Source organism: Amblyraja radiata, chromosome 22 (genome assembly GCF_010909765.2).
Source record: "Amblyraja radiata isolate CabotCenter1 chromosome 22, sAmbRad1.1.pri, whole genome shotgun sequence".
In the NCBI taxonomy this organism is placed as follows: Eukaryota; Metazoa; Chordata; class Chondrichthyes; order Rajiformes; family Rajidae; genus Amblyraja; species Amblyraja radiata.
In genome coordinates this window covers 33,215,391-33,231,717 of record NC_045977.1, presented here as the reverse complement: position 1 = coordinate 33,231,717, position 16,327 = coordinate 33,215,391, and the positions used below count along the sequence as shown (strand labels likewise).

General features: G+C 45.6%; 1 long non-coding RNA gene across 1 annotated transcript; it reads left to right on the top strand.

Moving 5' to 3' along the window:
• Nucleotides 1-4,284: 4,284 nt before the first annotated feature.
• Nucleotides 4,285-12,378, top strand: LOC116985482. The gene is made up of 3 exons (XR_004415282.1): nt 4,285-4,427; nt 8,656-8,798; nt 11,772-12,378. It is a non-coding gene; the product is annotated as an uncharacterized LOC116985482 (long non-coding RNA).
• The last annotated feature ends 3,949 nt before the right edge of the window (nt 12,379-16,327 follow it).

The following is a 16,327-nucleotide window of genomic DNA, read 5'->3' as shown; positions in this document are numbered from 1 at the left end:
CTAAAAGCTCACAGATTATACAACACACTTCAGACCTTGGGTCGGTCAATCTGATACCGGTAATCATCGGCTGCTGTTTCTTTCTTCACAACTCCTTGTTGCCTCTCTTGCCTGCAGCAACAGGGAACTGAAGCATCCTACGCCAACTAGACGGCACTCCCAAACCTTGTGTAAGAAGGAACTGCAGATGCTGGTTTAAACCGAAGATAGGCACGAAAAGCTGGAGTAACTCAGCGGGACAGGCAGCATCTCTGGAGAGGAATGGGTGACGTTTTGGGTCGAGACCCTTCTTCAGACTGTCTGAAACGTCATCCATTCATTCTTCCCAGGAGACGCTGCCTTTCCCTCTGAGTTACTCCAGCCTCTTGTGCCTATCTCCACTATCTAACCTCACTGGAGACCTTCGGACTATCTTTGATCAGACGTTACTGTCTTTATCTTGCACTAAACGTTATTCACATTATTCCCTTTATCATGTTCATTTTTGTTTTGTTTAGAGATACAGCACGGTAACAGGCCCTTCAGCCCAGCGAATCTGCGCTGACCAACGACCTCCGCACACTAACATTAACTATTCTAGACACACTAGGGACAATATTTTGTACATTTATACCAAACCAATTAACCCTGCAAACCTGTACGTCCTTGGAGTGTGGGAGGAAAGGAACGATCTCGGAGAAAGCCCACGCGGGTCACGGCGAGAACGTACAAACTCCGTACAGACAGCGCCCGTACTCAGGATCTAACATGGGTCACTGGTGCTGTAAGGCAGTAGCTCTACTGCTACGCCACTGTGCCAGCCTGTATGTGTGTATACATGTATGTATGTATCTGTGCACTGTGGACGGCTCGATTGTAATCATGTACTGTCTTGCCACCGACTGGTTAGCACGCAACAAAAGCTTTTCACTGCACCTCGGTCCACGTGACAAAGTCAAAGTCAAAGTCAAAGTCAAAGTAGCCTTTATTGTCATTCAGACCTTGCGGTCTGAACGAAATGTTATTGCCTTGCAGTCCTACATATAGTACCAAAATGACAAAAACACACAATAAACACAAATTAACATCCACCACAGTGAGCTCACCAGGCACCTCCTCGCTGTGATGGAAGGCAAAAGTCTTAAGTCTTTGTCTCATCCCTTCTTGTTCTCCATCTGCGCCGAGGAGGCGATCCAGGCTTCAGATGATGTGACCCCGCCGGGCAACAAACTAAACTCAAACTAAAGATAGACACAAAAAGCTGCAGTAACTCAGCGGGACAAGCAGCATCTGTGGAGAGAAGGAATGGATGACATTTCGGGTTGTCCACATCCCACAGACACACGGGTGGGTTGTTTAATTGGGCCACTGTAAATTCCTCCAGTGTGAAGGGGAGTGAAGGAATCTAGGGGGGGGGGGGGGGGAGTTAATGAGAATTGGGAAGAACAAGATGAGCAAAGGATGGTACAAATGGATGTTTTTCTAGATCAATACTGAGTCCAGAGGCTGAATTGTCTTTTACCATGCTGTACTTCTCTGTGACTTTACCAGCTCAGATTAAATTAATCTTTCATGAGTTCTTTTTCATTGATAATTGGAGATGGTTCCTTTTGGTGATGTAACCAAAGACGACTTTCTCCCTTTGGAACCCTTCCTGTCCTGTTGAGTTTCATTGTCTGTATAGACCGTTATCACCTAGCCCACAGCCAACAATGGACCATTGTGGGCTCCACCTTTTCTTGATCATCGTTACTTTTTTGCATATCTTTCATCGTTCTTTATCTCTCTCTATATCACCGTCTATATCTCCCATTTCCTTTTCCCCTGATTCTCAATCTGAAGAAGTCTACCTATTCCGTTTCTCCGGAGATGCTGCCTGATCCGCTGATTTTCTCCGCCTTTTTGTGTCTACCTTTCTCCCTTACGAACCGCGCACAATAACACAGCTGTAGCTGTGGTTACTGCTAGGTGTACAATAGGCTGCTGTGGTCCCTACATTAGCACAATATCTACCCTTCACTGCTCTAAAGGTGTTTGGTTTCTCCGTGGGTGTGCAAGCCACTGCTGAAACAAAGTTAAAAAAAAACAGCTTTTTTTTTTCCATTTCCAAAAAATTCACCACCTTTTTCGTTGCTGCATCTGTTCGCAGCCACAAGCAAAGAACTGCGGTTTGTTGTTGTTATTGCAGTGAATCTTTCCCTTTTATCTGTTACTGAGAAAAATCTGTTTTTGTGTTTAGCTTAGAGGCTGCGTTTCCCATTAATCGAAGATGGCAAAAGTTTATGACATATGAATGAACCGAAACAATTCCTCTTGCTGGAAGGAGAAGCTTTCATCTCCTGTGACCCCGTATGATCCTGACATCTCTACTCCAGGAACCCAAGTCTGGGCCGCCGGGAGGAACAGTCACTTTGTGGGGGCCGGGGTCAGGGGGAAGTCAGGTTGTGGGTGTAGAACCTCATGTCTCACCTGTATATGAGGGCAGAGCATTACAATACCATCATATCTCTCCACAGTACTATCTTGTCAAAAAGTGTACGTCTGTGAATTCACTTGTGCGTGGAGGGAGATGGAGTTTGCTTGTGTGTGTGTGAGTGCATCTGAGTAGTGTGTAGGTGCGTCTGTGTGTGTGTGTGTCCATCTGTCTGTGTATGAGTTCATGTGTGTTTGTCTGTGTATGTGTGTCCATGTGTGTGTGCATGTGTGTGTGTCAGCCTGTCTGTGAAGGTGTGTGTGTTTATGCATCTGTGTGTGTATCTGTGTGTATATCTGTGTGTGTGTGTGTGTATCTGCGTGTGTGTGTGTGTGTGTGTGTGTGTGTGTGTATCTGTGTGTATCTGTGTGTGTGCGTGCGGGTGTGTGCGCGAGTGAGCATGTTTGGTGTCTGCATCCTGTAATGCGTCTGCATGCATGTGTGTGTGTGTGTGTGTGTGTGTGTGTGTGTGTGTGTGTGTGTGTGTGCGCGTGCGTGCGGGTGTGTGCGCGAGTGAGCATGTTTGGTGTCTGCATCCTGTAATGCGTCTGCATGCATGTGTGTGTGTGTGTGTGTGTGTGTGTGTGTGTGTGTGTGTGTGTGTGTGTGTGTGTGTGTGTGTGTGTGTGTGTGTGTGTGTGTGCGCGTGCGTGTGTGGGTGTGTGCATGAGCATGTTTGGTGTCTGCATCCTGTAATGCGTCTGCATGCATGTGCATGTGCCAGTGTGCATGAGTGTATGCATGAGTCCGTGTATGTGTGCGGGCCATGCATGTGGGCGTGTTTGTATGCTTGGTTTTAATTTTAGTTTAGAGATACAGCGCAGAAACAGGCCCTTCAAACCTCCGATTCTGGAGAGAAATCTGAAAAAGGGTCTCGACCCGAAACGTCACCCATTCCTCTCCAGAGATGCTGCTTGACCTGCTGAGTTACAGCAGCATTTTGTGTCTATCTTCGGTGTGAACCAGCCTCTGCATCTTCCTGCACATTTCATCGAGCAAAATGGGTGCAGCAGAAAACAGATCAAAGTGCAACATTATGTGGAATCAGCATCATTTCTCAAGGTTCATCAGCATTCTTGATAATTGCTTCACACTAATTTTGGAGGGAAAGATGAATCTGGTAACGCTCATTTGTTTCCCCTCACCCTGCAGCGCAGCCTGACCAACTGATACCCTTTTAGTTCATGGTCTGAGAATGGGTCAGCTCCAGCGCATGAAGCTGACGCAATGCACGGCGTATTGCTGAGGCTTTATAAGTCACTAGTCAGACCGCATTTGGAGTATTGTGAACAATATTGGAGCCCATGTCTGAGGAAGGATGTGCTGGTGCTGGAGAAGGTCCAGAGGAGAATGATCCCAGGAATAAGTGGGTTAACATAAGATAAGCATTTGATGACGCTGGGCCTGAACTCGCTGGAGTTTAGGCGGCTGACAAGGCTGCAGAATCTAAATTAGTTAATTGGTAAGCTAGTTAATTAGTAAAGTAGTTAATTGATTAGTAAATATAGGTAGAGTTTGGTCTAGGTGGAGTGGCCTTGTTGAGGTGAAGAGCCTTGGGAGGTAAAGTGCCTGTCTTTGGCTCAAGAGTCTTCGATGAGGAGGCTGAGGTGAGGAGGCTACATTTATTCAGGTGCGTGTTTAATTTAATTTAAATATTTAAACTTATTGGCGTGATGTCAGGAATATTACTGCAGTGTGTTTGCTGCAGGACGTGGGAGGTCCGGGGTACCGCAGGTGTCACTGACCACCCAACGTGTGTGAACTGTGACCAGGCGCAGCTCCTCAAGGAGCGAGTTAGAGAGCTGGAGCAGCAGCTGGATGACCCGCGGTCCATCCGGGAAGACAAAAGCTTCCTGGACAGGACCTACAGTCAGGTTGTCACTCCAGGAGTACTAGCGGTGTGAGGGTTAGAGACGGAAAGGAAGGGGATGAAACTAGTGCTGGAGACCTCGGTGGAAGTGTCTCTTGAAAACAGGTACACCCTCTTGGGAGCTGTCAGGGGCAGAGGTCGCTTCCAGTCCGAGTGGCGGACAGATCCTTGACTTGAAACCTGCCGCTGAGGCTCGACCGGCGAGACTGATGTCAGGCAGAACCATAGTGGTGGGTGACTCCATTGTCAGAGGTGCGGACAGGAGATTCTGTGGCCACAGGTGAGACTCGAGGATGGTGTGTTGCCTCAGTGGTGCCAGGGTCCAAGACGTCTCAGACGGACTTAAGAACATCCTTGTGAGGGAAGGCGAGCAGCCGGAAGTAGTTGTGCATGTAGGCACTAATGACGTAGGTAAGAAGAGGAAGGAGGTTCTGCAACGTGAGTATGGGGAACTAGGTAGGAGGCTGAAAAGCAGGACTTTGAGGGTGGTTATCTCTGAGTTGCTTCCAGTATAACCATATAACCATATAACAATTACAGCACGGAAACAGGCCATCTCGACCCTTCTAGTCCGTGCCGAACACATAATCTCCCCTAGTCCCATATACCTGCGCTCAGACCATAACCCTCCACTCCTTTCCCGTCCATATAACTATCCAATTTATTTTTAAATGATAAAAACGAACCTGCCTCCACCACCTTCACTGGAAGCTCATTCCACACAGCCACCACTCTCTGAGTAAAGAAGTTCCCCCTCATGTTACCCCTAAACTTCTGTCCCTTAATTCTCAAGTCATGTCCCCTTGTTTGAATCTTCCCTACTCTCAGTGGGAAAAGCTTATCCACGTCAACTCTGTCTATCCCTCTCATCATTTTAAAGACTTCTATCAAGTCCCCCCTTAACCTTCTGCGCTCCAAAGAATAAAGCCCTAACTTGTTCAACCTTTCTCTGTAACTTAGTTGCTGAAACCCAGGCAACATTCTAGTAAATCTCCTCTGTACTCTCTCTATTTAGTTGACATCCTTCCTATAATTAGGCGGCCAAAATTGTACACCATACTCCAGAATTGGCCTCACCAATGCCTTGTACAATTTTAACATTACATCCCAACTTCTATACTCAATGCTCTGATTTATAAAGGCCAGCACACCAAAAGCTTTCTTTACCACCCTATCTACATGAGATTCCACTTTCAGGGAACTGTGCACAGTTATTCCCAGATCCCTCTGTTCACCTGCATTCTTCAATTCCCTACCATTTACCATGGACGTCCTATTTTGTACCTCGTAGTGCTAGTGAGGGGAGGAACAAGGAGATAGGGGGATCTGAAAGTGTGGTTGAGGAGGGGCCAGGGATTTAGATTTCTAGATCACCGGCATCACTTCTGGGGCAGGGGTGACCTGTACAAAAGGGATGGGTTGCACCCTAATTGGAGGGGGACTGACATTCTGGCAGGCAGGTTTGCTAGTGCCACATGGGTGGGTTTAAACTAAACAGTGGGGGGGGGGGGGGGAGTCAACAACGTGGAAGCGTATGCGTGCAGCTAACGGGAAAGAGAGTGTAGGAAAGGACACGTTTAAACTAAGGGCAGAGGAATAGAGGCAAGGAGGCAGAGGGACATAAAAGGAGGATAGAGGTCGAGAGAACATTGGAAGACAGAAAATGATCACAAATGCATCCACGATTTCTCGGGCCACTTCCTGGAGTATTCTGGGATGCAGACCATCAGGACCTGGGAGGATAGGAAAAACAAACTTGAAAGCTTTGTGCATAATGCGAGGAGCATTCGAAATAGGATGGATGATTTGAATGCACAGTTAGTAGTTAAGGAAAATGATATAGTTGGAATTCCGAAGACATGGCTCCAGGGTGACCAAGGCTGGAAGCTGAACATGCAGGTGTATACGATATTCAAGAAGGTTAGACAGAAAGGAAGAGGAGGGGAGTGGCATTGCTGGTTAAAGAGGAGGTGAATGCAATAGCAAGGAGAAATATTAACTTGGATGCTGCAGAATCAGTACGGGTAGAACTGTAAAATAACCAATGGCAGAAAACGCTTGTTGGAGTTATACCGACCACCAAGCGGCAGCAGGGAGGTTGGGGATAGCATCAAGCAGGAAATTTGGTATGCGTGTAGCAAAGGTCCAGCAGTTGTCATGGGTGACTACGGAAGTGGCGGCGCTGTTAACAGCTGCGGCTCGCCTGCAGTCCGTCTGTCTTTACTTTTTTCTGTTGTTTTTTTTTGTCTTGTTTTGGTTAAGTTTTAGTTTGTTGGGTTGTGTTAGAGGGGGTGAAACATGTTCTCTGTCTCTTCCTTCGGGGGAATGCGACTTTTTCGTGTCGTATCCCCCTTCTCTGCCTCCGTCTGCGCTGAGGCCTAATGGCGGAGCTGGCGGCCTCCAACCTGCGACCGACACCGAGGCTCCGGAGGCAGAGCCAGCCAGGACTTACCAACGAGAGGCTGGCCGTCTTCGGGGCTAAGGCAGCGGTGGCCCGACTTGCTGGTGCGGCTTTCTGGTTTTCGGCGGAGACCTGGAGCTGATGCAGCGGAGCTCGGAGCTGGGGAGGCGGCCCGGAGCGGAGACTGCGGGATCCGGAGCTGGGGCGGCGGCCCGGAGCGGGGGCGGCGGCCTGGAGCTGATGCTGTGGCGGGCCGTCTCGGAGCGGAGACGGCGTTCCGGCTTTCAGCGGCGGCGACATCACCACAGAGGTCCGCTGGACTGGAGGACGGCATCTCCGGCCTGGATCAATCGCCTCAGCGCAGAGGGAGAACAAGGAGGGAAGAGACGGAGACTAAGACTTTGCCTCCATCACAGTGAGGATGTGCTTGGTGAACTTACTGTGGTGGATGTTTAGTTTGTGTTTATTGTATGTTTTGTTTTTATTGGTTCTGTGTATGACTGCAGGCAACATAATTTCGTTCAGACCGAAAGGTCTGAATGACAATAAAGGAATCTAATTCTAATTCTAATTCTAATCGACATATTGATTGGGCCAACCGAATTGGTAACAATGCTGAGGAGGACGATTATATATGGGATGGTTTTTAAACCAATATGTAGAGAAACCGACTAGAGGGCCGGCCATCCTAGACTGGGTATTGTGTAATGAGGAAGGATTAGTTAGCGATCTTGTTGTGCAAAGCCCCTTGGGCTAAAGTGACCATGATATGGTGGAATTCTGCATTAGGATGGAGAGTGACACGGTTAATTCAGAGACTAGAGTCCTGAACTTAAAGAAAGGAGTGTTTGAAGGTATGAGACAGGAATTGGCTAGGATAGACGGGCAAATTATACTTAAAGGGTTGACGGTGGAGATGCAATGGCGAAGATTTAAAGACCGCATGGATGAACTACAAAAATTAAATGTGACATCTGCAAGTTTGCAGATGGGCTTGTATTCACTGGAATTTAGGATGAGAGGAGATCTTATAGAAACATATACAATTCTTAAAGGATTGGACAGGGTAGATGCAGGAAATATTTTCCCGATATTGGAGGAGTCCAGAACCAGGGGTCAGTTTAAGAATAAGGGGTAGGCCATTTAGGACTGAGATGAGGAAAAACTTCTTCTTCACCCAGAGAGTTGTGAATCTGTGGAATTCTCTGCCACAGAAGGCAGTGGAGGCTGGGTGTTTGCAAGAGATTTAGCTCTTAGGACTAAAGGAATCAAGGGAAATGGGGAAAAGGCAGGAACGGGGTACTGATTTTAGATGATCAGCCATGATCATAATGAATGGTGGTGCTGGCTCGAAGGGTTGAATGGCCTACTATTTTTCTATGTTTTCATGTGGAAGGATGAGGGGGAAACTGTGAAACTTACCGAATAGTGAAAGGTCTGGATAGAGTGGATGTGGAGAGGATGGTTCCACAATTGGGAGAGTCTAGGACCAGTCATGGTCTCAGAATAAAAGGACGTTCCTTTAGGAAGGAGATGAGGTGAAATTTCTTTAGTCAGTGGGTTGAGAATCTGTGGAATTAATTGCCACAGAAACCTGTGGAGGCCAAGTCAGTGGATATTTTTAAGGCAGAGATTGATAGTATTTCCTGTTGGTTGAACCATCGGGTTTCGGCCCGAAACCCTGCTTATTTCCTTCGCTCCATAGATGCTGCTGAACCCACTGAGTTTCTCCAGCACTTTAGTCTACCTGGGAAATACAATTGGTTTTGTCATGAGGGATCTTGTACACTCAGCACCCACCACAACAGATAACAATGACCAAAACACAGCAATGCTTTGAAAGATGAGATGGTAAAATAACCCATTGCACAATCCCAGCTCTCCCTCATTCCATTTTGTGTATTTAACACATATTTCACTTTTTGTTGGCAGACCCAGAGAAGGCATCAAAGCTTTCAGTGCGATCAACCTTTAACCCCGCACAGAAACAGTGAAGGACATGTGTTCGTAAAGGCCTTGTGAAAGGTCAGTCTGAATAAAAAGGCAAATCCTTTGCAATGGCATGGAGCAGCGATGTAAGTATTTTGAAGTTCGGGGTTATTGAACAGAAGTGCTTTCATAGTCTTGGAAGTGAATTGCAAAGGCAGAAATAATTCTAATTAATCTTCCAGTCTCCTTATCACACTGGAAATCATACTCTATATATTACATGGCACAGGGTAAAGGCACACTGAAGTAATGACAGAAGGTATTATTTTATTCATTGAATTCCATTGTACAGTAAAGTGCATCCTCTTTACGTGTATATGTATTTTAAAATGTAATATTTTATATCAGGAGTCCAGAGTGTTTTCTTGTCATATGTCCCAGATGGAACAATGAAATTCTTACGAGCAGCAGCACAACAGAATATGCAAACATAGTACACCGTAAACAATAGAATAAATGAGAAAAAAAAGTTCAGTGTGTGTTTAGATATGTTTTTTTTTCATACAAAATAAAATTACTGTTTAAAAGAGTATTAAAAGGGATCTGTGTATTTCCACACATCGACCATTTTAATACAAATCTTATAACTCATTGCAGTATATGTAAAATTCAGTCCTTTATGTCACATTTTAATCTCCCATCAGTATCACTAGTCTTGCCTGTTCTTTATGCACTAAGAAATACAAACCTATAAACTGAAGGTGGACAAAAATGCTAGAGAAACTCAGCGGGTGAGGCAGCATCTATGGAGCGAGGGAAATAGGTGACGTCACCTATTCCTGCGTGCCATAGATGCTGCCTCACCCGCTGAGTTTCCCCAGCATTTTTGTCTACCTTTGATTTTTCCAGCATCTGCAGTTCTTTCTTAAACTATAAACTGAAAGTGATTTACTGCACTTTTGCCTGTATTTTCCTCTGTAGAAAAACTACTGAAAACAGTTGGGGAGAAACATAATGGGACACAGTGGGCATATTTCAGGTGGCACGGTGGCGCAGCGGTAGAGTTACTGCCTCGCAGCGCCAGAGACCCAGATTCAATCCTGACTACGGGTGCTGTCAGTGCGGAGTTTGTACGTTCTCCCCGTGACCTGCGTGGGTTTTCTCCTGGTGCTCCGGTTTCCTCCCACATTGCAAAGGCATGCAGGTTTGTAGGTTAATTGGCTTCTGTAAATTATCCCTAGTGTGTAGGATAGAACTAATGTACGGGTGATCGCTGGTGGCCAGCGGGGACTCGGTGGGCCGAAGGGTCTGTTTCCATGCTGTATCTTTAAAACTAAAAGTAATAGACTTATATTGATTAGCTGGTGGTGATAAAGCAGATAGATGGTGCTCGAGATGGGACTTTACAAGGATGTTGGGTGGGTGCTGAAAATGTTGGATTATACATAGAACGCTCCAGCTTTCCAGAGGATTAGGGCAATGTCCAGTTTTTATACTTTGGCCTTGATATTATAGGTATCTCTTTAATTTAACCATTGAAATTTTCTGATTGGCACTATGGCGATTGTCTTTAAGTTCACCTTCGTATTTCCTCCGTTAAGAGAGAAAACGTGTCTCAGTAGTTCAGTGATTTAACTGTGTGTTATAATGTAGCCAAGGTCCGAGACATCTGCTGAAACATGAAGCATAATCGTGGTCATGGAAGGTCATGCAGATGACTCGAATTATTGGGAATAAATAGGATTGCAAAACAAAACAGTTAAAAGTTTTGAGGAAAGAATGTGAATAATGTAGTGACACAGAACATCTGTGCAAGGGGAACTGGACTTCCTGCCCAGTGTTTATGCAGCAACATTTAATTAAAAACATTCATAACCTCAGGTTCATAAGTTATAGGAGCAGAATTAGGCCATTCAGCCAATCAAATCTACTCCATTCAATCATGGCTGATCTATCTTTCCCTCTCAACCCCATTCTCGTGCATATCCCTGAAGATCTCTCCTGGTCCCAGAACATTGATGCAATTATAAAGAAAGCACATCAGCGCCTCTACTTCCTGAGAAGATTACGGAGAGTCGGTATGTCAAGGAGGACTCTCTCGAACTTCTACAGGTGCACAGTAGAGAGCATGCTGACCGGTTGCATTGTGGCTTGGTTCGGCAACTTGAGCGCCCAGGAGCGGAAAAGACTGCAAAATGTTGTAAACACTGCCCAGTCCATCATCGGCTCTGACCTCCCTACCATCGAGGGGATCTATCGCAGTCGCTGCCTCAAAAAGGCTGGCAGCATCATCAAGGACCCACACCATCCTGGCCACATATTCATCTCTCCGCTGCCTTCAGGTAGGTACAGGAGCCTGAAGACTGCAACGTCCAGGTTCAGGAACAGCTTCTTCCTCACAGCTATCAGACTATTGAACTCCTCAAACAAAAATCTGAACTTTAATAGTACTTTATCTGGTTATTTATTGTGTGTGTATATATATATTCAATGGTATATGGACACACTGATCTGTTCTGTATTTATTTCATGCCTACAATGTTCTGTTGTGCTGAAGCAAAGCAAGAATTTCATTGTCCTATCTGAAACACATGGCAATAAACTCTCTTGAATCTTGAATCTCCTGACACACTTACTACTCAAGAATCTATCAATTTCCACCTTTAAAAATATCTATTGACATGGCCACAGCTTTCTGTGGCAATGAATTCCACAGATTCAACACCGTCTGACTAAAGAAATTCCTCCTCATCTCCTTTCTAAATTCTTATACTGAGAGTATGGCCTCTGGTCCTAGACTCTCCCACTAGTGGAAACATCCTCTCCACATCCACTCTAACCCGGCCTTTCATTATTCGGTAAGTTTCAATGAGGTCGTTCCTCATCCTTCTAAACTCCAGCGTGTACCATCAAACGCTCATCCAATGTTAACCCAATCATCCCTGTGATTATTCTTGTAAACCTCCTCTGGACCCACTCCAGCACCAGCATGTCCTTCCTTAGATATGGGGCTCAAAACTGCTCACAATAAGCCAAACGCGGTTTGACCAGTGCCTGACTCATCATTCTGATGAAGGGGACGTCTGCCTAAAATGTTAATTCTGTTTCTTTTCCCACAGATTCCGCCTGACCTTCTGAGGTTTTCCGAGCGTTTTCTGCTCTTATTTAATGTAGAGAAATTCACATTGGAGAATGAAATGATACAGGACAAAGAAGCCCAGCTTTATCAAGACCAATCAAACACAATCAGAGACCACTGCTGTTTCTGTGTGTGCTTTGAGAAACCAATTGGATTTTAAAGCAAATCATATCGAAGGCTGCTCTCAACATCTCCTTGCTGGTAGCTCGTCACAGATTTATGTACAAGTTAGACACAAGAAAAGGAACAAAGGAATCGGGAAGAAAAGAAAGAAATTACAGATCCACATCAAACATCAAAAATGAACGGAGAAATATTCTGGCCAAGGCAACTATAACACACCCTTGCATTGCCTTTATTTTCATGTTGTGTTCCTTTAAATGTATGTGTTTGAAGTCTTTTTTTCAGACTCTTTGAAAAATAAACTCTCAGAGAGATAGAAGACACATTCTCATTCATTTGCCAGAGGTGAGGCTTTGATCATGAACTTTCACAATAATGTCACCAGCTGCAGATGGCTTTTACTAAAGTGCATTTTTGAAAGTGTGCTTGGTTCGAGTCCCGTAAAGATATAAGATATGAGAAACAAAGAACTGCAGGTGCTGGTTAATACGCAAAGGACACAAACATAGAAACATAGAAAATCGGTGCAGGAGTAGGCCATTCGGCCCTTCGAGCCTGCACCGCCATTCAATATGATCATGGCTGATCATCCAACTCAGTATCCTGTACCTGCTTTCTCTCCATACCCCCTGATCCCCTTAGCCACAAGGGCCACATCTAACTCCCTCTTAAATATAGCTAATGAACTGGCCTCAACTACATTCTGTGGCAGAGAATTCCAGAGATTCACCACTCTCTGTGTAAAAAAATGTTTTTCTCATATCAGTCCTAAAAGATTTCCTCTTTATCCTTAAACTATGACCCCTTGTTCTGGACTTCCCCAACATCGGGAACAATCTTCCTGCATCGAGCCTGTCCAACCCCTTAAGAATGTTGTAAGTTTCTATAAGATCCCCCCTCAATCTTCTAGTGCTGGGGTAACTCAGCTGGTCAGGCAGCATCTCTGGAGAACGTGGATTGGTGACGTTTCGGGTCGAGATCCTTCTTCAGATTGATTGTAGAGGGGGGAAGAAGAAAGCTATAAAGGGGGAGAGGCAGGACAATGCATGGCTGGTGAAAGGTCAGTGCAGGTGAGGGGAGGTTTACTGTGGCACGATTTAGAGCCTGTAAAGCAGGAAACGTTGAAGGATTACACAATTATAGTTATGATTTTTTGTTCAAAACGTTTCCTTCCAAATCAGGGATAGTTCCTTCCCAGCTGTTATCTGGCAACTGGCCAATCCTATCAATAATTTGTGGTTCTGTGGGGTCTAGCTTAGTTTAATTTATTTTAGTTTCGACATATAGTGCGGAAACAGGCCCTTTGGCCCATCGAGCCCGCGGTGACCAGCGATCCCTGCACGCTAACGCTATACTGCACATTAGGAACAATTTACAATGATACCAAGCCAATTAACCTGCAGACCTGAACGTCTTTGGAGTGTGGGAGGAAACCAGAGATCCTGGGGAAAACCCACACTGGTCACGGGGAGAACGTAGAAACTCCGTACAGACAGCACCTGTAGTCATAGAAACATAGAAAATAGGTGCAGGAGTAGGCCCTTCGAGCCTGCACCACCATTCAATATGATCATGGCTGATCATCCAACTCAGTATCCTGTATCTGCCTTCTCTCCATACCCCCTGATCCCTTTAGCCACAAGGGCCACATCTAACTCCCTCTTAAATATAGCCAATGAACTGGCCTCAACTACCTTCTGTGGCAGAGAATTTCAGAGATTCACCACTCTCTGTGTGAAAAATGTTTTTATCATCTCGGTCCTAAAAGATTTCCCCCTTATCCTTAAACTGTGACCCCTTGTTCTGGACTTCCACAACATCGGGAACAATCTTCCTGCATCTAGACTGTCCAACCCCTTAAGAATTTTGTAAGTTTCGATAAGGTCCCCCCTCAGTTTCGAACCCAGGTCTCTGACGCTGTAAAGCAGCAACTCTACCACTGCGCCACCATGCCGCCCCGTGTCCTTGAGGCTCAGAACCTCTTCATTGCCGGGCTTTGGCACAATCTGAATTCAGACCAATTCTGGAAATGGAGTGACTCATGAAGTTCAGAGCCTTCAATTTAAACTTCAATTTCTGTGTCGTCAACTTCAATTGACTGTTTTGTTTTGTCTGATAGATTTAGGGGAAAGCTTAGGTGTCAAACAAACAGAAGCGGTTACTGGATATGGTGATAATATCTTCAAGATTTCTTTCATCTTTGTCTGGGTGTGGGCCAAGTTTCTTTCCTTTTGCAAAGAGTCCAATTTCAGAAACGTATTGGCTTGTAAGAATTATTTTATCATCAAATCATGTAATTTAATAAGGGTTTCTTTTATTTCACGATACACTTTAAGGGCCTGTCCCATTTGCTGATTTTTTTCGGCGACTGCCGGCATCATTGACTGACGTATCAGGTCACCGATAAAGTCGCGGCGTGATGTGGCGTGGCGTAACTGGCCGGTGGCGCGTAGTGACACGGCGTGATGACGTATTGACGCACGGTGTTTCCTCAAGTGCCGCGACATTTTTTTTCGTCGTCGCTGGATTTTGAAATGTTCAAAACCTTTTGGGGACCCTGATATGACGCCGGCAGTCGCCAAAAAAATCTCCAAGTGGACAGACCCTTCCTCTGCATTTGGAACATCACGGTGGCGCCATGGTAGAGTTGCTGCCTTACAGCGCCAGAAACCCAGGTTTGAACCTGACTACAGGTGCAGGGAATGTGTAAGAAGGAACTGCAGATGCTGGTTTAAACCAAAGATAGACTTAAAAAACTGGAGTAACTCAGCGGGACAGGCAGCATCTCTGGAGAGAAGGAATGGGTGACGTTTCGGATCGAGATCCTTCTTCAGTCTGAAGATGCTGCCTCTCCAGAGAGGCTGCCTGTCCCGCTGAGTTACTCCAGCATTTTGTGTCTACTTCGCAACACAGCTTGGTTTGGGAACAGCTCTACCTGAGACCCCAAGACATTGCAGAGAGTTGTAGATGTAGCCCTGTCCATCACACAGACCAGACTTGCCACCATTGACTCCATCCCCACTTCACGCTGCCTCGGAATAGCAGCCAACATAATCAAAGACTTGTCCCACCCTGGTCAGTCCTTCTCCTGACTCCCGTCTGGCAGTAGGTACAGAAGCTAGAAAGCACGCACCACCAGACTCAGGAACTGCTTCTTCCCCTCTGTTATCAGGATTCTGAACGGTCCTTCCATTAGCTAGGTTATTGTCTGATTCACCTCTACCCCATTGCGGACATTGGACTTTGTCAATGGAACTGATACACTACAATACTGTAAGTATTTTGCATTGTATCTTCATCTTCACTCGATTTATTGTTCTTGAGATTGACTTGAATGCGTTCATGTACAGTCTATCTGAAATGTGTGGATAGCATGCAAAACCAAGGCTTTTCACTGTACCTCGGTACATGTAATAATAATATATCTAAACCCAAACCTTCCCATTTAGCATGTTACATAGAAACATAGAAAACAGGTGCAGGAGTAGGCCATTCGGCCCTTCGAGCCTGCACCACCATTCAATATGATCATGGCTGATCATCCAACTCAGTATCCTGTACCTGCCTTCTCTCCATACCCCCTGATCCATTTAGCCACAAGGGCCACATCTAACTCCCTCTTAAATATAGCCAATGAACTGGCCTCAACTACCTTCTGTGGCAGAGAATTCCAGAGATTCACCACTCTCTGTGTGAAAAATGTTTTTATCATCTCGGTCCTAAAAGACTTCCCCCTTATCCTTAAACTGTGACCCCTTGTTCTGGACTTCCCCAACATCGGGAATAATCTTCCTTGTTATCATCCATCATTCATCTACAAATTTGTGGAGTTTTAACAGAGATTTCAACTGATTAATACAAAAGGTCCATATTTCTGCTTCTTGGGTAGCTAAGAACCAAATGGTATAGTCATTGAATTCTCCAATTTTATATAACCTCTAAAAAAAACCTTCCTCTCCCCTTTCTCCCCCACGGTGGCGCAGCTGTAGAGTTGCTGCCTTGGAGCATCAGAGACCCGGGTTGGATCCAGACTACAAGTGTACGGACTGCGTGGGTTTTTTCAGGTGCTCCGGTTTCCTCCCACATTCCAAAGGCGTTCAGGTTTGTGGCTACAGTTGTAAATAGTCCCTGGTGTGTAGAATAGAACGTACGGGGATCACTGGTCGGCGCGGACTCAGTGGACTGAAGGGACTGTTTCTGCGCTGTATCTCTAAGCTAATCCCCATCCCCAGACCCTGTCCTCTCTCCAGTGTGTCCTAGATCCTGTATCAGTGGTCCACTGCCGGGTTCCTCTGAGGAGTTACAAATTTTGGTTCGTTTTCGGAGTCACTTTATTGCCAAGTGGTCCCACTTTCTAGGTGCAAGCCCATTGCCACAAGCAAAATAAAATGCATTTTGTGTGCCATTTGATCT